The sequence below is a fragment of the Condylura cristata genome, unplaced genomic scaffold (assembly GCF_000260355.1).
Source record: "Condylura cristata isolate star-nosed mole 26May11 unplaced genomic scaffold, ConCri1.0 scaffold00030, whole genome shotgun sequence".
Lineage (NCBI taxonomy): Eukaryota > Metazoa > Chordata > Mammalia > Eulipotyphla > Talpidae > Condylura > Condylura cristata.
The window spans coordinates 5,948,946-5,972,128 of record NW_004567131.1 but is presented as its reverse complement, the minus strand read 5'-3'; the positions used below and the strand labels follow the sequence as shown (position 1 = coordinate 5,972,128).

At 37.5% G+C, this 23,183-nt stretch overlaps 1 long non-coding RNA gene across 1 annotated transcript in view; it reads left to right on the top strand.

Annotated features, from left to right (window-relative positions):
• The window catches only part of LOC105854232, a 46,989-nt gene that overhangs the window by 17,818 nt on the left and 5,988 nt on the right, over positions 1 to 23,183 (top strand). The window contains exon 2 of the long non-coding RNA XR_001145931.1: positions 22,131 to 22,259. This is a non-coding gene — a long non-coding RNA (uncharacterized LOC105854232). The remainder of the gene's footprint in view (positions 1 to 22,130; positions 22,260 to 23,183) is intronic.

Below are 23,183 nucleotides of genomic sequence, written 5' to 3'. Positions count from 1 at the left end.
AGTACAATGCTTGGCACATAATAGTCAATAAATTGTAGCTGTTGCTAACATTAAAATCAGTCCTTTAGGTTAATAGCAGTGGAAATGATGGTTTGTGGATTTTGATGCAAAATTCACTAAATTCTGCTTTTCACAGTAATGTAAGGCTTTAAATTTCTTCAGATGTGGTAGATGAGTGAAGTGAACTGAATCTATCCTTCCTGGTTATCTTTAATTCAGGTATTCTCCTTTGATTAAATTGATACTCTTAAGTAGAAGACCTGATTTTGGGAAAGGAAGCCACCATGTATGCCCTAACTTATTAATTACCAAGATATTTATTACTTCTATCCTAAAAATGTTTAAATTCCAGAAAGAAAGGATGTTTGCCTGTTTTGTTCTCCAACATCTGGAACACTGTCTAGTATTTAGGAGGTATTTAATAAACATGGGTAGGGTTCAGTCACAGCAATTAATCCTTTCCGTTGCGTTTAACTCTGTTATAAAATGTATCATTTTAAAAAATGTTTAACTTCTGATGTTTGTCTGCTATAAAAGCTCCATCAAGCTGAAGGTGAGGTGAGGGAAAGATTCAACTCTGTAGTTATCAGCAGTAGAAAAAATAGCCTGAGGTGACTCGACTTCAGCTATAGGTGAATCATCCTGACTGCAGATGGCTAGCAGGTCTGGTGATTTATTTTAATTTACTGCTCTTTTTCACCTTCAGGGAATGGTGGGGTGTTGGGCTCTGAGTCATTGGCAGCCAGTCTCCAGTAACTGTTAACGCACCATGAGTCAAATCCTTTAGCGCTACACTGATTTATGAGACCTTAGGCTGCATCAGAGCTTGATTGTACTGCTATGGTGAGTCAGCATAGAGCTTGCTCTATTTTTTCAGCACCCAGTGGTCTCTAAAATGCTGTACAAGGGAGTGTGGGACTGGAGCAAGTTGCTGATCCTGGAGCAACACTAGCTCTACTGTGCTTCAAGCCCTCTGCTGCTGGCCTCCCTGGGTAATTCAGCACATTGTCTGACTCCTGCTTTTCCGTCTGTGCTATGCATTTATTGATTGCCCCTTGTCTCCCTTAAGGATTCAGTGGCATTCAGCCTTGTTGCTCCCTCCTCCAGCTTCCTTTCCTTTTTGGGGTATAAACTGAAGAAAGCAGTTAAAGTTTGAGCAAATAAAATGTACTATTCTTACTGACATAATCTGAGACTCCAGACAAATCTTTGTTCCACCATTTCCTCATCTGTGAAATGAGAGGTTTGGGGCAATTGGCACCAGAGCTTGGTGCCCTAACACTGATTCTGTATGTCTGGGTGAGAACTGGGAATTTATATTATAAAAAACTCCCCTTATCATTTGGCTCACCCTCAAGCAAAGGCCTTTTTAATTCTAAAGTTCTATCAATCATGATCTAATTTTCCAACCAAGTCCCTTTGAACCCAAAAAGTTATTTATCAATTGTATAGGTTTAGGTGGACAACAAAAGTTACTCTTATACATTTATTTTAGTAAAACAGAAATGTTCAGATGTTTGTTTTTTAATCAGGTAAAACTAGGCAATTGTAGAGCTATTTGCACTTAAATTCCATTTATAAGATTAAATTTTGAAAAACTTTAAACTGAACAAAAGTCCCAAGTCAAAGTTCAGTGCTTTGTCTGCCTCTTACAGCCTGGTCCCAGGAGAGAAGATGGTGATATGGTCAGCAGTATTTAAGCACTAACCATTTCCCTTATAGCCAAGCCAGCAAAATCCATTGAAAGAGGCACTTCCTGCCTTGTTGTTGAACTACTAATTGAGTCAGGAAATAGTGTTTGTTAAATTATATTTTCTGACTGAGTATAGTCCTTTGTTGAAATAACCAGATTATCTAGGATATCAGTGACAAGGCCAAAAAGGAGAATTAAACATGAATTTATTCCCTCAAAAATATTCAGAAAAAAAAAAAAAAAGGCAGAGAGACCAGGTGTTTCCTTTCTAAGGGACAAATGACTTGGGAATGAAAGATAGGAACAATTTTAAAAGATCCACTCAAACTTCTTTCTTTTATGTAAGAATATTGCTGACTCCCATGAGCTCATTGCCCATCTGGATCCTAGAACAGGACCTGGTACATTGTAGATAGTAACTAAATATTAAACTGAATAAATGTATGAATTTGGACCATTTTGATTATGTAAAGTTGTTGAGAATTACCTCAGGAAAAATGCTACTAAATCATAACCTCAAAAAAGCAGGGATTGAGCCTTACAATTTTATGTGATCAGACAAAATTATTAGTAAATATTTTTTGAAATAGGAGTTCTTCTAGGTAGGGGAAAATGTGAGCTAATCAAAAAACTGATAAGAAAGGCTACCAAGGTCCATATGTATATTACAAATCCAGTATTTCTTGAATAATAATTTACTGTTCATTGATGACATGTGAGAAAACATAAGGTCATCGTTAACTGTCCATGGTAATACTTATTTCATAAAGAGAAATAAGTTGACTCAAGGCAATAAGTTTATGGACATTAATTTGACCATTTTAGGCCAAAACACTGAGTAATTTATAATACTGATAAACTGAATTGCCTTAAATGTCTAATAGTGAACAAACAAGAATGATAATGGCTTCATGTACTTATATTTTCAGTTAAAATCATGCTTTTAGAAACCACCTATTGACATGGGGAAATTTCTATATATGAACTCAAAAAGATATGGTGGCAAAATTTGGTGATTTCCTGCCATATCCATTTTCTACAGCTTTCCTATCCTCCTTCCTAACAACAAAATTTTCTTGAAGTTTCCATCCAAGTGTGATTCAGGGGACACAGCCTCCAGTGCTCCAGGAAATGAATCACCTGGTAGCCATGCATTCCCCTAGTTTGATCTTGAAGAGTCCATTTAGTTAGGACTACCTATAATGGAGAACATGTAAAGACTGTATGCTTCAAAAAATTGAGGTAGTCAGACATTAAGAGAGATTACTAGAGTCAAGACTGGGTACTTGAGCCTGACAAAGGCCTTCAGATAGCATTTGGAAGTGTCCCAAATTGAACATTTTCTACAGTCGACAAATCATTTTACATTTGCAAGGATTTTTACAGAAAAAATCTGGGCAGGTTTCCAGCTAATGTACCTATGTATTTGAGTTGTCTATACACTGAGGAAAATAAAGAGGATGGTTAAGTTTTACCCCATCTATTTAGAGCCATATATTCTGGGTGTTGGGAGTATTATTTGCCAGGAAACAACTTCTTTGTTGTTCTTACAGCCTGTTTGCTTATTTCCTCATTCAGACCAGGAAGAGATGCTCCCTTTTACCTGTTGATATTAGTTTACAGGACTAGAGATTGTTTGACTGCCTTATTTTACAAAGTACTGCTATAGGTATGAAGGCAAAATGAGGACATTACCTCACATTCCTTGCTCCAGAAGTTCATACACATAACAGAGGCAGACTTGAACATGGCTCCTTCAGACATTTTCTCAGCTTGTTAACCACAAGTCTTCTCACCGGAAACAAGCTACTGTCTTGCGTACCTTTGAGGTGGTTCTCAAAGAAGAGACATTTCCAGAGCAAAATGTAGAATTTTCACTTTTTGTGTCTACAATGAAAGTTAACTTCTGATGAATTGTCCTGTGTATGAAGTCAACTTATCTTTGAATTTATGTGAAAAGTATTCATTTTATTTAAACCAAATAAGTATTGTAGTCCAAATTTTCTCTTGCAACTAAAAGCTTACTGGTCTTTGTGGAGGATGGGTGGCGAATTATCTCCAACTTATTTCTGGGTTGTAGGAATGGAAAAACAATTGAATTAATTACAAAAAAAAAAACATGCACTGGATGTAGATATGTAGGTTATTTTATTTTTCCTGTTGAGAAGGAGAAACATTTCATATTATTGCCTCTGTCTCATTCTTAACAAATATAGTCTTCTTATATCTTTGCAGTTATCTTGAAAGGAGGTAAACTCACCTCCATTTTTTAGAAGTAGGAGTTTATTGAAATATTGAAATATTTACTGAAATATTGAAGCTACAATTTTTAAAAAGATTTATTTATTTATACATATAGAACTGGGGTATAGACCAGAGGTGCTGGTGAGAGGATTCACCAGAAACAGAGTGGGAAGCCGAACAGGCAGATTGAGGAAGTACACTGATGAGGGGAGCAGCGGGCACATGAGGAGAGGTCTGCTGTGCCATGTGGGTCACCTCCGGGTCTGGGAATCGAACCTGCACTGAAGCGGCTATGGCTAGCTTGAAGTGCTGCATCCCAACCTGTTGCACCACCAGGGAGGGCCCTGAAATTACAATTTTATTGACATCTGCCACTAAACACCAGGTGCAGTAGTAATAATGAAAAATGATAGAATAATAGAACTGAAGAGACCATTCAGACAAAGGGCTGCTGTAAGCACCAGTGATTAAAGCCCAAGCCAATGAACTTAAGCAAAAGTGGATATTTATTGCTTTTTGAAGGGAGGAAGGAATAGCATGAACTCAGCATCATGCTTGACTAGGCCCTGGGATTAAGGTATGATGCCTGTATAGGAGATGTTAAAACATTTCTTCTAGAGAAGGATCCTTCTAAAAAATGAAAGAGGCAGAGTAGAAACTAAGATTCTGTGACACTGCTTAGGGAGAGTGTCTGGCTGCTGTGGCAGGGCCACACTACAGTCTGCTCACTAACTCACAGCCACTGCAACTGCCCTTGTCCAGGATCCACCCTGGTGCCTGCAGCAGGTGCTCATAGCAGTCTCTGGTGCAGCAAGCTGAATGTTTGCATCCCCTTCCCCAATTCGTACAATGACATCAACCTCCAAAGAGATAGGTGGTATTAGGAGGTAGGTCCTTTGGGATACATTTGATTACAAGGATGGAGCCCTCACGAGGGGAATTAGTGCCCTTATAAATAGGATTCCAGGGAACTCCCACTCACTTCCTGCCATTTGCCCTTGGGGCCCTGTGAGGACACAAGAAGGAGGAGGTAGCAGGGTCCTACAGATCCTGCTCACGTGGCACCTGATCTCAGACCTTCAGCCTACAGAACCGTGAGAAAGAGATGTTCGTTTTTTTTTATTGAAAATGCACACATATACAAAATTAACAAAAAATTCTCTGAGGTCTCAAAGAAACAGTTTCTTATAAGTATAACTAAGATGGAGTTGGCCTGAAAATTCCATTCAAAAATTTGTGAAAGTAATATGTCCCTTTTTCTTTGCCTTTGCATATTTGCATTGTGTATTTTTTAAAAACTCATTATGCCTTAAAAACTCATTTGTGGCACTTCCTGGTGGCGCAGCAGGTTAAAGCACAGCACTGAGCATCTAAAGCCCCTTCCGCATGAGTTCGATTCCCGCCTGCCCCGGAGGTGACCACATGGTGTGGCAGACCTCTCCTGACCCGCCCGCTGCTCCCCTCGGCAGTGTACTTCGTCGATCTGCCTGTTCTGTTCCCCACTCTCTGGTGAAGCCTCTCGCCACCCCTGAGCCTCTGGCCTGTACCCCAGTTCTGTATGCACAAATAAATAAATCTTTAAAAAAAAAAACCTCATTTGCCTAAGTGTTCTTCTTTCCCACAGAGAAAAACTACCTCCCACTTTCTGTCATCTGGTGCTGAAGAACTCTGACCACAGGCTGACTGACCATTCAATGTAAGGCTTTAGTTAACTCAACAGAATGATTATTTCCCAATCATTGCATCATGTTTGAGAGCTGTCTAATTAGAGAATTACTGCGAGAATTTCCTTTTCCTTGACTTAGTGCAATTTTACTGCACACCTGCCACTGGGAAATTTTTTTTTTTTTAACAAAAGATCAAATAGTAAATATCTTTGGAGCAGGAAGGGATCATGCTTAGTGAAATAAGTCAGAAAAAGAAAAATACCAAATGGATTCTCTTATAGCATGCGTGTGAGGGAATTGGGGGTGGGGTGGGGGGAAACACAATTGAAATAAAGTAAAAACGAACATCAACAAACAGTTACAAACCAGAGACATTCTACTGGGGCGGAGAGGGGAATAGGATCAAAACTGGCGCAGGAGAGCACAGGAGACTATGGTGATGGCACATGTGTGAATTGGTGGTGGGAAGTCCACAGGGATTACACCTAGATGAGAAAATATACAAAATGAAGAATATTGTAAAATGTATTAAAAAATATTAAAAAAAAAATCTTTGGCCTTGCAAAGCCATATGGTCTCTGTTGCTGCTCAACTCTGCTTGTAGTGAAAAGCAACTATGGATCATATGTAAAAAAATGAGTGTGACTGTGCTTTGAAAACAGGAAGCAGGCCAGATTTGGTCTGCAGCCCTTGCTTTGCCAGTCCTCTGCCCAAGATCACTGCTTTTTTTCTCATGATACAGCAAAATAATTTAATATTTTATATGGGTGTCTAAAGAATTCAGTCTGAAATAAGAATTAGTATGATCTGCTTTGTGTTTTTGTTCATTCTAGAAGGGGAATAACCTTATGAAAACAGGTAGCTTAGACATTTTTAATGAATACAGTAATTTCAACAGACAAATAAGCAGTGATCTAAAAACTTGCATTGCAAATGGAAATGGATAAAGAAAAGGAGTTATGCAAACTGAAATGTGGGTAGATGGAGTAATTGGAAATTTGAGGAACCAGTAAACTGCTGTGAGGGAAAAGTGATGAAATAATAGAGTACTTGCTATTTCATTCTTTAGGAATTCCTGCCCAATGAGAGATTTACTGGACTACTTTTTTTTTTAGTCAATAACACTTTATTTCTATAAATTATTACTATTAGATAATTTTAAATGTATATATCAACTTATTTAAACATTAAAAAGTCAGTTGTTGATAGTTAGGACCATTCTCTTATGTCACAACAAAAATATTCTCAAGAATATCTGTTTAACTTTCTTTTATTTTTATTCACTTTTTTTGGTTTTATTTATTTATATGTATTTTTTTATTTTCATTCTTCATTTTGTGCATTTTTCCATCTCAATTGTAATCCCCATGGGCCTCCTACCAACCAAATCACCCGTGTGCCATCACCACAGTCCAGTGCATTCTTCCCACCCCAGTTCCAATCACATTCCTCCTTCCACACCCTTAAAATGTCTCTGGTTATTAGTTGTTCATTGTTTTTATTTTTACTCTACTACCTTTGTTTCCCACTCTGTTTCTCTCTCTCTCTCTTCCTTGATCCCTTATGCTCCTGCTATGAGTGAAACCATCAGTATTTTTCTTTTTCTTTGGCTTATTTCACTAAGCATGATCACTTCTAGCTCTGTCCATCTTGTTACAAAAGGCATGAGTTTGTCTTTTTTGATTGCTGAATAATATTCCGTTGTGTATATGTACCACAACTTTTTAATCTAGTCTTCTATTTTGGGGCATTTGGGTTGATTCCACATCTTTCCCATTGTAAATAAGAGTTCTGCTTAATTTTCATGAAAATGGTAACTTTGGAAACTAGCTGTATTGTGTGTTATTGTCCTTACTTGAGGACATACAGATACATAAAGATCAGGGAGACTACCCAGTTCTTTCCAAGTCACACATCTATTAATTAGTGGAGATAGAACCAGGATTTACATTTGGACTTGACTTCCTCCTCTTGTATTATTAATAAATAACATTTACCAAACTACCCTCAGTGACAAGTAGACTTTTCCAAGTTTCAGTTACTTTAAACATTTAAAAATTGTGGCTGTTGGCACCATGCAGTCGTTTGCCTTTTATTCTGATGATGGTTTATTTCAGCGTGCAGTTACATTTTGACATAGTCCTACTTGTTTATTCTTGCTTTTGTTGCTTTTGCTATTGCAATCAAATCCAAGAATATATTGTGAAGGTCATACAATGGAGAGTAACATCTGTGTTCTACGATTTTATGATTGCTAGTCTTACATTTCAGTTTAAATCTATTTTGAATTATTTTTTGTATACAGTGTATGATAGTAGTATAATTTCACTTTTTTGTGAGTGGTTTTTCAATTTTGTCATCTATTGAAGGGACTTTACTTTCTCTATTGTATATTCTTGGCTTACTTGTTGCAAATTCATTATAGGCTTATATTTGGGCTCTTAATTCTGTTTCATTGCTCTGGGCTCTTAATTCTGTTTCATTGCTCTGTGAGTCTGTTTTTATAACAATTCCAGACTGCTTTGCTTACTTAGTAGAGTTTGAAATTGGGGATTTGTGATAACTTCCATTCTTTCAGTAGGTACTATTTTGGTTATTTGGGTTCTATACACATTTTAGAATTTTTTTTGCTATTTAAGTGAACAATATTGTTAAGATTTTGATAGGGATTGCAGTAAATCTGTATATTGCTTTGGGTAAAATGGTCGTTTTAGACAATGTTAATTCTTCTAGCCCATGAGTATAGAGTAACGTGTGTGTGTGTGTGTGTGTGTGTGTATTCTCTTTTATTTCTTTCAACAATGCCTTATAATTTTCAGTGTACAAGTTTTTTTCCATGGTTGGATATAAATTGGATATGCTAGTCTTTTTGTTGTGATTGTAAATGGGTTTTCCCCTTAATTTTTCTTTCTGTTAGTTTATTGTTTGTATGTAAAAATGTAAGAAATGTATACATACTGATTTTGTAACCTTCAACTTTACATATTCATTTATGATAGCTGATCATTTTTAGTGGCATATATTTTAGGGTTTTCTATGTATAACATCATGTCATATGTAATAATTGGCTGTTCTCTTTCCTTTCCAATTTAGATGGTTTCTTTTATATTTTTTCTTGTCTAATTGTTCTGTTTAGTACATATAATACTATGCTGAGTAATATGGTGAAGGTGAACATCTTTGTCTTGTTCTTGATATTCAAGGAAAAGTTTTCAGTTTTCACTGTTGGGTGTGTTACCTGAAGGTTTGTAATATATGGCTTTTATTATATTGAGTTACTTTCCTTCTCTACCCTTTTAGTTGAGGGTTTAAAATATCATAAATGAAAGTTGAATTTTTTTTCAGATTATTTTCTGCATACATTAAGGTCATTAAATGATTTTTGTACTTTAGTTTATTGATGTGGCATGCTATTTTAATTGATTTGTTTAGTCTGAAATGTCCTTGCATTTCTAGATTAAATCCAAATTGAACAAGTTGTTTGAATGGGATAAAGTATTTGCAAATAATACACCCAACAATGGGTTAGCATCTAACATATTAAGAAGAGGAGGTGGTGAATGTACACAAAAGAATACTGCTCAGTTGTAAAAAGATAAAAATCTTGCCACTGCAACAACATGGTTGGACCTAGAGGGTATTATGTGAAGTAATAAGTGAGACAAAGCAAGCTAACAAACTAAGTAGCTCACTTGTATAAGGAATATAAACAAAACAAATCAAAAAGAAAAATAAAACTTAAATTTAAAGAACAAATGGTTCTCTTTGGTGGTTTCTGAGAGAAAGATGAAACAGTAACAGGGTCAATGTATGGTTGTGGATGGAAACTGTACTTCTGTTAGTAATCATAATATAGCATATAAATTGTAGAGAATAATGCTATAAGCCCAAAACTTATACATTATAAAACAATGTCATTTCAATAAAACATTTTAAAAATTATGACTACAAAACACATGATTTTTTTAGCTTCAAGTAGAGTTTTATTTTTAAGTAGTTTTTTAAAAAGATTTATTTGTACATACAGAACTGGGGTACAGGCCAGAGGCTCAGGGGTGGCGAGAGGCTTCACCAGAGACAGAGTGGGGAGCAGAACAGGCAGATCGACGAAGTACACTGCTGAGGGGAGCAGCGGGCGGGCCAGGAGAGGTCTGTCACGAAGTACACTGCTGAGGGGAGCAGCGGGCGGGCCAGGAGAGGCCCTGGTCACCTCCAGGGCAGGCGGGGATCGAACTCATGTGGAAGTGGCTTTAGCTTCTCACCAGGGAGGGCCCTAGAGCTTTATTTTTAATCATAATTTAATTATGGGTATTTTGTGTATATCATTTGAATGGGTATTTTGGGTAGATCATTTAAAGCTGTCACAGGTGGATTCCTAAAATCTCAGGTGAACCTCAGGAGTCCTCAAATGTGATTAAGTATTGTATAGTCAGTACTATGCTTTTTAATATATTTATGCATGCAGAATTGGGGGACAGGCCAGAGTTGCCCTGGTGGTAAGAATATTCACTAGAGTCACAGTGGGGAGCAGAACTGGCAGATCGAGGAAGTACACTGCTCAGGGAGCAACAGATGGGACAGGAGAGGTCTGCTGCGCCCTGTGGGTCACCTCCACGCCAGAGATCGAACTCGCACTAGAGCTTCTGCTGATATCTCCATAGTGCTATGCTTTAACAGGATGGGCCTGGAAGGGCCCTATTACCATTATTATTTACAAGTTTTTATGAATTATACTGCAGTGAACATGGGAATGCATATATCTTTTAAAATTAGTATTTTCATTGCTCAAATAAATATCTAGAGGTAGAATAGCTAACTTCCATGGTATTTCTGTTTTGAATTGTGCAGTCTTCATACTTCATATGTTCTCCATAGTGACTTTTCTACTTAAAGGTGCTGGAGGGAGAACACAAAGGTCCTAGGCTGTGTCATGACAGAGCCAGTACAGCCAATGTGGGCTGTGGAAGCCAGGGCTGCAGTCCTACTGTCTGATGTTCTTTCCTTTCATGAATATAAATAGAATGGAGTTGACCTATACATAATATTCTGCAAATTTATGTAAAATTCATTAAAAGAACAAAGTACGTTGTAGAACACTATCATATGTACTATGCTTATGTGGGTGTGCATGTTTATCCTTAGAAAGAGGCTCTCAGGGTTTTCTCTCTGGTCTCTGGGGAGTGAAGGACTATAAGGGGAAGTAAAATTTTTTTCTACTTGCATTTCTGTATTTTCATGTTTGAATTTTCCATGATGATGTCAAAATCTGTTAAAACCTTAAACTTAGTTGGAAAAAAAATTTTTTTTTTCAGGAAAAATGGATTATCCTCCCTCCCTATGTTATGTAATGAGTAATATTACATACTCTCTAGGTAATTGTTTGGTTTCTTACAGAATCTTGCTCATTTTTTTTTTTTTTTTTTTGCTCATTTACTCTTAACTGAGATAGTCATAAGAAGTATTTTTCTAGCTGATGTGCAGAGGATACATTTTTTTGTCATTAAAAGTATTATTTATTTATGCTTACAGAACTGAGGGTACAGAGTAGAGGTGCAGGGGCAGTGAGAGGATTCACAGAGATAGAGTGGGGAGCAGAACAGGCAGATTGACAAAGTACACTGCTGAGGGGAGCAGCGGGCGGGTCAGGAGAGGTCTGCCTCGCCATGTGGATCTCCTCCCTAGTGGAGGGTGGAACTCCTGCTGCAGTGGCTTCGGAGAGCTTCATAAGGTGGTGCTTTAACCCGTTGAACCACCCACCAGGGAGACCCCCCTTTATTGTCATTTTTATGGAATCTAAAAATAAATCCATGGGCCCCCATTCTTGTATTTTAGTGATGTTAAATTTTTTCATGTTAAACACATGATTACTATTATCTGATCATCAATGTGACTCTATGTTCACATATGTAATTAGATTATCTTCTGATAAAAAATATAAATATGTAATATATACACATATATAAAACTTTGTATTGATTATAAGACACCTGTTAAGCCTGTCACAGGCAGAGACAGAAAAGTTTAAAAACTGAGAATGTATTGCTTCCCATATGTCCGAGAGCTATACGGGTTTGTTCAACAGAAATACTCAGTACTAAAAACTGAGTAAAGGCAGATGTTATAATTATTTTATGAGTGGAAAAGTGAGACAAAGTGAGCTCTACCCAAGCTGGCAAAATGGAACAGTCAGGAACAGGAACAGATGAGAAAGTTTTTACTTCTTTTCCAAACATTCATCCAAAAGTCTTTCTCTCAAAACTATATCGGCCAAAAAACAAAAACAAAAAAAAAAAAACAAAAAAAACCAAAAAAACGCAAAAACCTACATTGGCCAAAATTCTTGATAGTTCTCTGTTTAGGTCTGCCAGTAATTATTGTGTCACAATAGTTGTGTCCCCGTCAAGGTAATTATCACACATATACTTCACCACTTCAACTTGTGAGCAAAAGTGCCTTATTTTGCCTTATTTGCATTATTTTTATAACCTACAGCAGTGCTTCAAAGTCACAGAGATTTTTGTTGTGGATCATGAGATGCACTGTTTCTGTTTAGAATAGTTTTGTTGATGTTGCTTCTTTAGATGTTGTTTCTGTTTAGAATAGTTTTGTTGATGTTGCTAATTTCTAAATAAAGGGAGTCACATTTTTTAAATATCGAAGTTGACTGAAGTCTGCTTCCATTAATTTTACAGGAACTTTAACAATTCTTTAACAACTTGCTCGCCAGTAAGATTTCCAGTATTCTGGCATTTGCAACACTTACCTTTTCTGATCTTTTGATTCATCTGCAGTTAGGATAATGTCGGCTCACGCGCAGATTTCATCTGGCCTCTCCCCACGTTCCTCCTACCTAATGCAATGACTCCTGCTTCCCTTGGGTTCCTTTTTCCACGAGGCAGTTTTCTCTCTATATATGGTAATAAAATTCACACAGATAAGCACTTGCTTCCTAGGAAAACTGACAAATGAAATCATATGAACACAACTTTACAATTGGGTTAGCCAGGGAATTTTCATCACTAGCGACGGGTGAGAGTGGATTATGAAAGCAGCTTCACCTTTTGAAGGGAATCTTACCACTGCCCAGCAGCAGCAGGGAATTTCCCAGAGAGTCCCCAGCACAACACCACTCACTGGAGGGAACAACACCACTCACCAGAAGAGGAGGGAAATTATGGCAGCCCACCCTGGCCAGCCTCAGTCTAGCTGAGCCATCTTTAAGGATCCAGGCTGCGGTGGTGGTTTGTGGGATGCTCTTTTATCAAAACCCTGCTGTTGTAGGACTGTTACTGTCGTCCAAAGGACCCAGAGCTTTGGTAGTCATCTTTACATCTTTGCACCTGAGGAAAGTATGACTTGCTCAAAGTCACACATTAACCATACTGTCAGAGTGTGAAAAGGCAGTCTTGCTACCATGTGTGGCTGCTTCAGTAGGGCCTGTTACACCGTTTGCTTTCACTCAGCAGCAATCACCCATCCACTTCAACTATAGAGAGCAATAAAGAGGAAGTTCACAGGAACGAGAGTGTAAACACATTTAGTACTATTGTGAAAATGTAACTCAAAATAACCTACAAGGTTTTCCTAGTAAAGGTGGCCATTAAAAGCTCCTGATTATGGAGGATGGTCACCGATTGAAGGAAATGTGTAGAAATAAGAAGTCTTTTGAATGTGACCTCATTAGCTTTAAATTGCTGGCATTTCCTTGTTCTTATGGAGGAAAAGAGATCTTTAAACTAGCTGTTTAAAAATAATAGATTTAACCAAGAAAAGTATAAATATAACTTTCACCAAAATTTCATGTTCAAATAAAATACTTACTTTACTTTTTAGGTACAATTAGAAAGCAACATTAAATGTTGTTGGAATATGAAAGAATACACAGAAATTTCATAAGCGTCAGTAGGTTTAAATGCCTTGAGGCAGATGTGCTACTTCTTGCATACTGTAAAAATATTGCTTTAAGAAAAAGGAGCTCTGCTGCACTGCTGGTGGGAATGCAAACTAGTACAACCACTATGGAAAATTGTTTGGAGGTTCCTCAAACTGCTAAACATGGACCTTCCATATGACCCAGCAATCCCACTCCTAGGTATCTACCCAAAAGGCACAAAACACTCGTTCAAAAAGACACCTGCACCTCCATGTTTATTGCTATTTATTTACAAATAGGAAAGACATGGAATCAACCCAAATGCCCAAAAGTAGAAGACTGGATTAAAAAGATGTGGTACATATACAGAACGGAATATTACTCAACAATCAAAAAAGATAAACACATGCCTTTTGCAGAAACATGGATGGAGCTGGAAGGGATCATGGTTAGTGAAATAAACCAGAAAGAAGAGGAAAAATACCAGATGGTTTCACTCATAGCAGGAGTATACAGGACCAGGGGAGAAAATGATAATAATGAACAACTATAGACCAGAGACATTTTACAGGGGCAGAGTAAGGAATGGGATCAAAAATGGGTGTGTGGGGGGAGTGCACTGGACTATGGTGATGGCACACAGGTGATTTGGTGATGGGAAGCCCATGGGCATTACAACTGAGATGGAAAAAGGCACAAAATAATAAAAATAAACTAGTATATTATATAAGAAGATAGCTTTTGTTTGTTTTGCACAAAATACACACAATGGATATCAGTGAAAGTTATTTTTATTTTCTCAAAGCTGTTCAATATTAGAGTCAGGATGGGTGTCCACTGTCAGCTTCTTTCTATTAAATGATTTAAGAACAGATCTATCCAAAAGTAGAAGAGATCTCCTTAAAGTAACTTTTAATGTTCTCAGCCCTGGAATACCAGGGCAGTTCTGAAAAGGGTACAAGACTCGGTGGTGATTATACTGTTTGACTTTTGGCAACAGTCTCATTGCTTGTCGTCCTGACCATACCTTCCACCTGTGCATTTCTACAGTGTTCTTCCTGTCAGAGCTCCTCCTAACCTTACCCCCAAAAAATAAATTTAAAAATAATAATAATGCATTATAATCAATATAGTCTCAGCTCATTGAATCATTGCCAATTTCATTATCTGTTCCTGTCACCTGAGCAAAACAAAAGAAAAGAAAGTCAAACAATTTCAAATATGAAATGCAAAAGCATGCTTATTCCAATAGTATGAATCTATTTCCCCCACATTTCAGTGGAATGCAGATAGATGTTAGCTCGAAAGTTAATGTAATGCTAGAAGATGAACAGAAATGTGAGTCAAACAGTAGCTTTTGTTATTATTAGTTTGGCGGGGATGAAGAGAAAATGGTTATTTTCTGCCATCTAGTGTACATAGTTGGTATTATGCTTATTGCTACACTCAAATTCACTATAATAGTGTACTGATCCAAATAAAGACTATTGGATTCCACAAAAAATTCCACTTTCAAATTTAAGAGACCCACAGGATTAAAAAAAAAGTGCGTGAAGGGAATCACAAAGTACAAACTTCCACTCGTAAAATATATAAGTCATATGATTACTGGAGTTAAAACTGTATTCCATAATGTTAAGAGCATGTATCTTAAAAGTTTTTATCACAAGAAAAATATTTCTGTAACTATGTGTAGCAATGTATGTTGACTAGAATTATTATAGTTATCATTTTGCCATATAGACATATATGGAATCATTACATACACATCTGGAAATGATAGAACGTTCTGTGTTAATTATACCTCACTAAAAAAATGAAAACGTTGAGAGCAGGCATTGATGGTAAAACAAGAAAACCACATATAGAACATGAAATGAATAGCTGTCTGGTGAGGAAAGTGTTATAGTTAATAAATTAGTTGCCATCATAATTCTTTGTGGAGCAGTAACTTAAAACGAACTCCCTGCCCCCACTGCTTTTATCTGAAGCAAGACAAATGAAATAGTATCGGTATGCATTGTCTTTCAAACAGAGAAGATATTACTGCAAAGAGCAAAAACTTGAGTGAACTAACTTGTCTGTATTTCGTGCATCCAGTTAGTCATTTAGGCATTTCATTTTCTTTCTTTCTACTTTTCCCATTCATCTTATTACTACTTCAAAGAATTTTAATAGATGATTTCCATATTATTTTCCATCTTTTTAGTTCTGACTAGCCTACACATAATTTCCCTGGGTCACTCTTGCTTGAAACCAATTTCTCTTTCTTCCTAAATAGCAATTCCTTTCGTTTCTTTTGCTGCTTTACTATGGTCTCTACCAGTTTTGTTTCCTATTCCTTCTGAGCTTTTTGCCAGTTAATTCATGGCACCTCGGATAACCTTGCTCATCCTTCAGTCTTCACTGATGCAGTTCTCTCACAAGGAACACCTGTCATCCCTGCTGATAACCTGCCAGATTTTCTTCATCTTTCTACCGTCCGTCCCTTTTCTGTGCAGTTTTAGAGGAATTATAGGTTGTATTCTATAACTTGTAAAAACATATTCACAGCTTTTAGTTCCATCTCCTCCAAAATTTCTTGTGAATACTCCAGGGAAGATACCTCTTACTCCTCTTCAAGCCTCTCTTGAGGGGGGTGTCCACATTTTGGGAGTAATGGGAACTTACAGATGTTTTTTAATGGTTTTCTTTCTCCTCAGAACAGTTCTTCAAGGAAGAAGGAGCTGGTATTGTTATTCCTCTTACAAGAATGAGGATACTCCGAGTATTTACAAATCTTGTCAGTGCCAGTGCCAGGGTAGGCAGTCTGGGTTACCCCTTCTCTATTTCTCCTCAGTATACCTCACATTAGTGAAGACTTAATGGTGAGCAAGACTATCCACCATGCCCTGAATTAACTAGTGTGATCTATCATAGAGTCATGGACAAGGAGATGCACTAATCTTGCCTTCCTTTTCAGGTAATTTCTTTGTTTTCTTGTAAGTGAGATGGGCTTGTATTGTAGAAAGCAGTCAGGCAACAGATTATCATCAGGGTGTGTCAGTCCTTATGCCTCCAGATTGGCAATTTCAGTTCTTTCTGGGTGGTTATGCCACCTTTCAGTCCACACCCATTTGTCCTGTTTAAAACCACAAATTGGTATTCTGGCAGCTCTGATATTCTTCAGTAAGGCTTCTGGTAGAATGTTTTGTTTAAGCATTTACATAACTGTGGACCTGACTGTCTCTTGCTCTTTCTAACCTAAGGTTTGCTGTGTCCTACACTACTCAAGCTATTTGAAATTACTATATGCTGTCTTAACCTAAGTCACTAGGAGTCAGGAGGATTTCTAAATAGCTGGGAAGATACCGTGGTGATTCCAGTTCCGGCCACAGGATGGATTCATTTTCCATCCTGTGTGCATCTTGGTGACTCCCCGTCAGTATAGCAGCTGGGTGACTTTTGCCTGTCCCCTCGCCCAGATGTTGCTGTGGAATCCTTTCACTGATGTTCTGTTCTGACATCTCCAGTTTCAGGATGCAATTCAGAGGATAGTACAGAAAACTGTCCTATTAGATAGTTGGAAAGTAAGTGCAAACAAATTTATCAAGCATTTCTGCTAACAGTAATTATGTGTACTCATTAAAGAAATGGGGTGGAAAGGGGTTAGATTGATCAAAGAAAAATGACATGCATAGTTGTAACAAGTTGTTATTAAAATTCCATGTCTAATGAAATGGTCAGAACTAATCTAAAAGTGATAAGAAATGCATCATTACTTTCATGCTATGATAATACTATAACACATAAAGAAGATTGGTTTACAATCAAGCTAACAAAAAAAGTTTCATGACTCAGCAATCAAAAAAGATAAACTCATGCCTTTTGTAGCATGGATGGAGCTGGAAGGGATCATGTTTAGTGAAATAAGCAGGAAAGAAAAGAAAAAAATACCGGATGGTTTCACTCATAGGAGGAGTATAAAGGATTGGGACGGGGGGGGGGTTATGGGGGGTAAGTAATGAACCATATACCAGAGACATTTTACGGGGGTGGAGTGGGGAATGGGATCAAAAATGGGGGGGGGTGCACTGAGCTATGGTGATGGCACATGGGTGAATTAGTGATGGGAAGTCCATGGGGATTACAACTGGAAAAAGGCACAAAATGATGTAAAAATAAACTATAATAATAAAATAAAAATTAAAAATATTTGCTAATAAGACACCTTTAAGAAAGATGTAAATTTTTAAAAAATAATATAATAGTTTATTTTTACATCATTTAGGATATAAATATTTTATCTTCTAAAATAAAGCAACTACATTCCACTCTCTAAAAAAAGTTTCATGATAATACTGCTGAATTAGTATTAGAATTAGTGCTGAGTGTTCCCATCCTAGAGACACACTGTAACACACTGAACCAGTAGTTAACAGTACCAGTACAGTAATGGTACATGTTGTAAACTTCAGGGTTTACTAGGAGGAGACAGCTTATGTTTTATCATTCAGAAATAAATCAATAAAGCGAGAGGAAGCTGATGTGTGCTTATGACATAGATAATAGTGATAGTTTCATGGGTGTATACTTATCTCCAAACTTACTAAATTGCATACATTAAATATGTACATTGTTTTATGTCAATCATACTTCAATAAAGCAGTTTTTAAAAGAATGAAGTCTAGGAACTTGCCATGCAACATACCAGATGCAGAGGGTTGAAAACTGCCTGAATGTAATGAGTCACTTTTACAGAAAGGGAAGCACCATCACGCACACATTTCACTACCTTCCACCCTCTTAGCAGATCCCTGTTTTGTAAACTTAAAGACACTTCCAAGTCTTTCATGTCTCTTCTGTGGTGGTGGTGGTGAGGATGGGGTGTGTGACTTTGCATCCACTAACTGTCCATACACATTGTGTTAAGAGAATCCATCACTGGTTATTCAGCCCTTGGAGTAGACTTGAATACATTATTTTTTTATTCTCTGGGAACTTGAATGTTCCCTGAGCAAATTTCTAAGGTAACATTTTTAGAAATGAGCCATAAAAAGTGTTTTATACAGGCCCTCCCTGGTGGCGCAGCGGGTTAAAGCACAGCACTAAGAAGCTAAAGCCACTTCTGCGTGAGTTCGATTCCCGCCTGCCCCGGAGGTGACCACTTAGCGCGGCAGACCTCTCCTGACCCGCCCTCTGCTCCCCTTAGCAGTGTACTTCGTCGATCTACCTGTTCTGCTCCCCACTCTGTCTCTGGTGAAGCCTCTCACCGCCTTTGAGCCTCTGGCCTGTACCCCAGTTCTGTATGCACAAATAAATAAATCTTTAAAAAAAAGTGTTTTATACAGTAAATTTCCATGTGTATCATAATCTAGATTTTAATGAATTTTCCTATCACTTTATGTAAAGCCTAGGTAATGAAGACAAGGGCTGGGATCAGTTCCATGGCTTCTGAACTTTCAAGTCCAAAAATCTGCAAAACTTTCACTAGACTAGTGACTAGGGACCAACCCCCTAAAGTCTGGAATATCTGGTCAGTTAACCTTGGAAACAGTGTCACAAAAATTAGAATCTCAGATGAAAGCTTGGAAAACAGAATAGAAGCTATTGATTATCTTTGATTCTGTTTGAATTTACCAGAAACATTATTCCTTAAATCTCAGGTGCAAGATAGATCTTTTCCATTAAATACAACAGATATGCCCTTGTAAATTGTGTTACAATCCCAAGATATAGTGGTAAATGAAGTTTCCTGTTGGCAAAATCCTGGGGAAGTTGTAAGACCAAGTCAATTAGTGGGAAATACTATATTGACTTTTCATGTACAAGTCTCTGGTTTCTGATTTCCTGAGTACCCAGGAAAGATCATTGCCATTGGAAATGAACACTTGATTAATTAGAACAGAGATATGCCTTTTAAAAGATTGAATTGCTGGCCTTAAATCTTCAAATTCAGCTCTGAAAGGGGAGACTACTCATACAATTCTTTTTTTCTCCTGGCAGTTGTGATTCTTCTTCTCTTGCCTTGACATGGCAAATTGCGGATGATCAAACTGTATGAATGGAGCCTGTGCAAACTGCCCTGCTGGTCCTGGCCTAGAGATTATAATCTATTAGCAGAAAAGCTGGGGGGTGGGGGTGGAGTTCCACAAAGTGTCAGCAGAGCACGAAATGTCTTCTTACTTCAAACAACTCCTGCAGAAGTGTGGTCTTAGTTGGAGTGGACATTCAGTTAGAAAAGTTGAAAATTAAAAAGTATTTAGTAGTAACCTGACACACCAGGTGTGTCAGGTGTGTCTCATTGCCACTGTGACTTCAGTATAACTCAGACTCCTTGTGTCTGATTGGCATGTCACAAATTGTGGTCATTCTCTACCTTTCTTTGGGACAGGTGTTGGGCTGCTGTTTTAGACTATTTTGCTAGAACAGAAACAGCAAAGCTTAGAGTGCAAGTGGCTCTGAGTCAGATTGGAGTCACATCTCCCAGTGAGACACAGAAGCAAAGTGGGTACCAGAGATGTTCCAGCAGGGAGTTATTCCAAGTCAAATTACCTCTTTTTTTTTTAAATAAACTTTTTTAAAACTGGCACTTGCATTAAGGGTTAACTAACTGGTAAAGTTGCCTTTGTCTTTTCTAAGTATAATAGGTAGGTAGAGTAGATATGTAGATAACATATGTACACATCCAAAATTTAGGAATTATAGAATTATAGAATCAGGAGTGGTTAAAGTTACTCTTTTTTGTGACTTCTTTCCCCATAGATCCAGTTTCCTATCTGTTCTATACATTTTTTGGGTACTTCTAGAGATAAACTATGCCTATACTCACCCATGTGTTATATGTGCATATGATTTTCCATACACATGATTTTATACTCTGTGCTTTATTTTCAAATCTAACATTATGATTCTAAAGCTGCCTTCATTTGTTTTGATGGCTGTATAATATTTCATTTTGTGGAGGTGCTATAATTTATTGAATCATTACAATTTATTGATAGGCTTTTAAATGTCCCCAGTGTTTTTATATTACAACAAAAAATCTGTAGTACATATCTTTGTGTGTGTGTGTATAATTTCAAATATATATGAATGCACTTTGCTTCCACTCTAAATATTATTTATATGTTTCCATTGTTAAGATCTTTCTTTAGATTTGCTGCCCAGTAACTTTACTATAATGTGTCTCAGTATTGATAATTTGATTTAATTTTCTTTCCAAGAATAAGATGGGCCATTTAAAGTTTAGATTCAAATGTAAATAAAAACCATAATGAGATACTACCTGTGAGAATAATCCATATAAAAAAAGACTAGTGGGCCCTCGCTGGTGACGCGGCAGGTTAAAGCACAGCACTGAGAATCTAAAGCCGCTTCTGCGTGAGTTCCATCCCCGCCTGCCCCGGAGGAGATCCACATGGCGTGGCAGACCTCTCCTGACCCGCCCGCTGCTCCCCTCAGCAGTGTACTTGCTGCTCTGCCTGTTCTGTTCTCCGCTCTGTCTCTGGTGAAGCCTCTCACCGCCCCTGAGCCTCTGGCCTGTACCCCAGTTCTGTATGTACAAATAAATAAATCTTAAAAAAGAAAAAAAAGACTAGCAACAATACATGTTGGATAAGTATGTGGAGGAAGTGGAATTGGTCAAGCTCCTATGAAAAACAGTATGGAGATTTCTCAAAATATTGGAACTAGACCTACCATATGATCCAGCAATTCCACTCGTAGGTATCAAAGAATTCAAAAGCACTAATTTGAAGGGATATGTAACTTCTGTGTTTGTTGTAGCACTATTTTGATAACCAAATAATGGAAATAACCTGAGTACCCAAAAAAAGATGAATGAATTAAGAATATGTACAGGATGGAATGATACTCACTATAAAAAAATGAAATATTGCCATTTGCGCCAGCATGGACAGAACTGGATGGGAATTATGCTAAGCGAAATAAGTATAAGGAGAAAGACAAAGGCCCCACGATCCCATTTATATGTTAAATATAGAGAAACAAAACAGAGGAATGGATACAACAAACCCTAGAAATCTGACTAGAGAATTGAGGCTACCAGAGGTAGAAGGTAGAAGTGGGGAATCAATGCATCAAGGAACCAAATGGACTCTAGTGGGGGATGAGGGGTCCTTGGCAGTGGGTGTGGTGAGGTAACATACATCTACAGAGGCATGAACTTGTATCTCTGAATTTATACAATGTTGTAAAACAACTTTAGCTTGATAAAAGAAAATTTGCATTCAAGTTTTCTGGATTTCATTCTTTTGTCGCCTATATTTCTAATCCTTGTTAACTTCTGTTTACTTGCATTTCACACTCACCTTTCTTACTCTTATCCACTTTCATACTGTGTTTCAATAAGGTCTATTGTTCTTTGTGCTGTTTCCAAAGTGATCTTCAAAACTCTCTGAGGATGTTTTTCATCTTCTATTTTCACTTCATCTTCCCTGGACCTTAATAACCCAATTTTAAACTCTTATTTTATAAGTCAGCAGCTCCACTTTCTTTTGTGAATTCATGGTGACAAACTTGATTCCAATGTTTGCATCTATACGTAGATCTATCATTTTTGCCTGATTTGAGGTGTCATGTTTCTGTTGCTGCCTTTCAAGTTGCCACTCTCCACCCACTCTGTTTCTTTTCATCTTTTATCTTTGTGTAGCTCCAGCTGGCTCTCATACAGCTTCATTAGGATGAGCATCCTACACAAGCAATTGCAGCTGGCATTGTGGAGTAGCGCAGCAGACAGAACCCTGCAAGAGGCTGGAATTCCTCCAACCACAGTCACATGGTGAAGTGATTCCTTTTAATCTTTTTCTCCTCCCACCCTCACCCCACTGAGATCAACAATTTGCACAGTTCACTATGCACTGTCCCTTGTCTCTACCTTTCATGAGCAAATGGGCTAAATACGGTTTGCCATTCAGTTCTGCTTCACATGTTTCTTGAGGATGAGAGAAAGGGGGCAATTATTTCTCTTTCTGCCATTTCAATACCAGAAGTCAACAGGATGATGACAACGGTCTTGAAGTAAAATAAGCCACACTGACACTCACTGAAATACTGGACAAGTCTTGAGGCATCTTTGAGCCTGCATTTTACTATCTGTTAAATAGAGATAATAATAAAGACTGTATAGCCTCATTCAGGAGGTTGCTGTGGAGAATAATGGCAAAATGAATGTGAAAGTAGTTTAAATTAAGTTCACTAAATGTCAGATGATATTACTATAACAATACAGTTTTGTTTGTTTGTTTGTTTGCAAAAGAAAAATTGTCAACTCACTGCCCACATAGTGCTGGCTTAAAAAGTTCTCTGTTCTCAAAAGGGAAGTTCATGAAAGTATTTGGCCCACTCTGAGATGTCCCTTGATTTCTAAGGGGATGTTTCCAATTCTGAAAGCACCTGCCCTTCCAAGGAGTTATCTTCATTTTTAAAGGGGTCAAATAAATCCCCTACAGTTTTTATTAACCACTTTTATCACCCTTCCTGATTACAACAACTTTAAAATGAGCTCTCTATTATTTGTAGGACACTTGTGAGAACCCAAAATAAATTATCTTAGAACTCAATAATATCTCCAAAAGTCAGTCTTGGGGAACACTCTAAAACATTTTTAAAATCTGGTACAAAGTACTATGTCCTTGGTCTAGAGTGACTTTCTCATACAGTCCCTTTAAGAAAAATTTCAGCTTTTTTTAGTGTTGCTAACCCA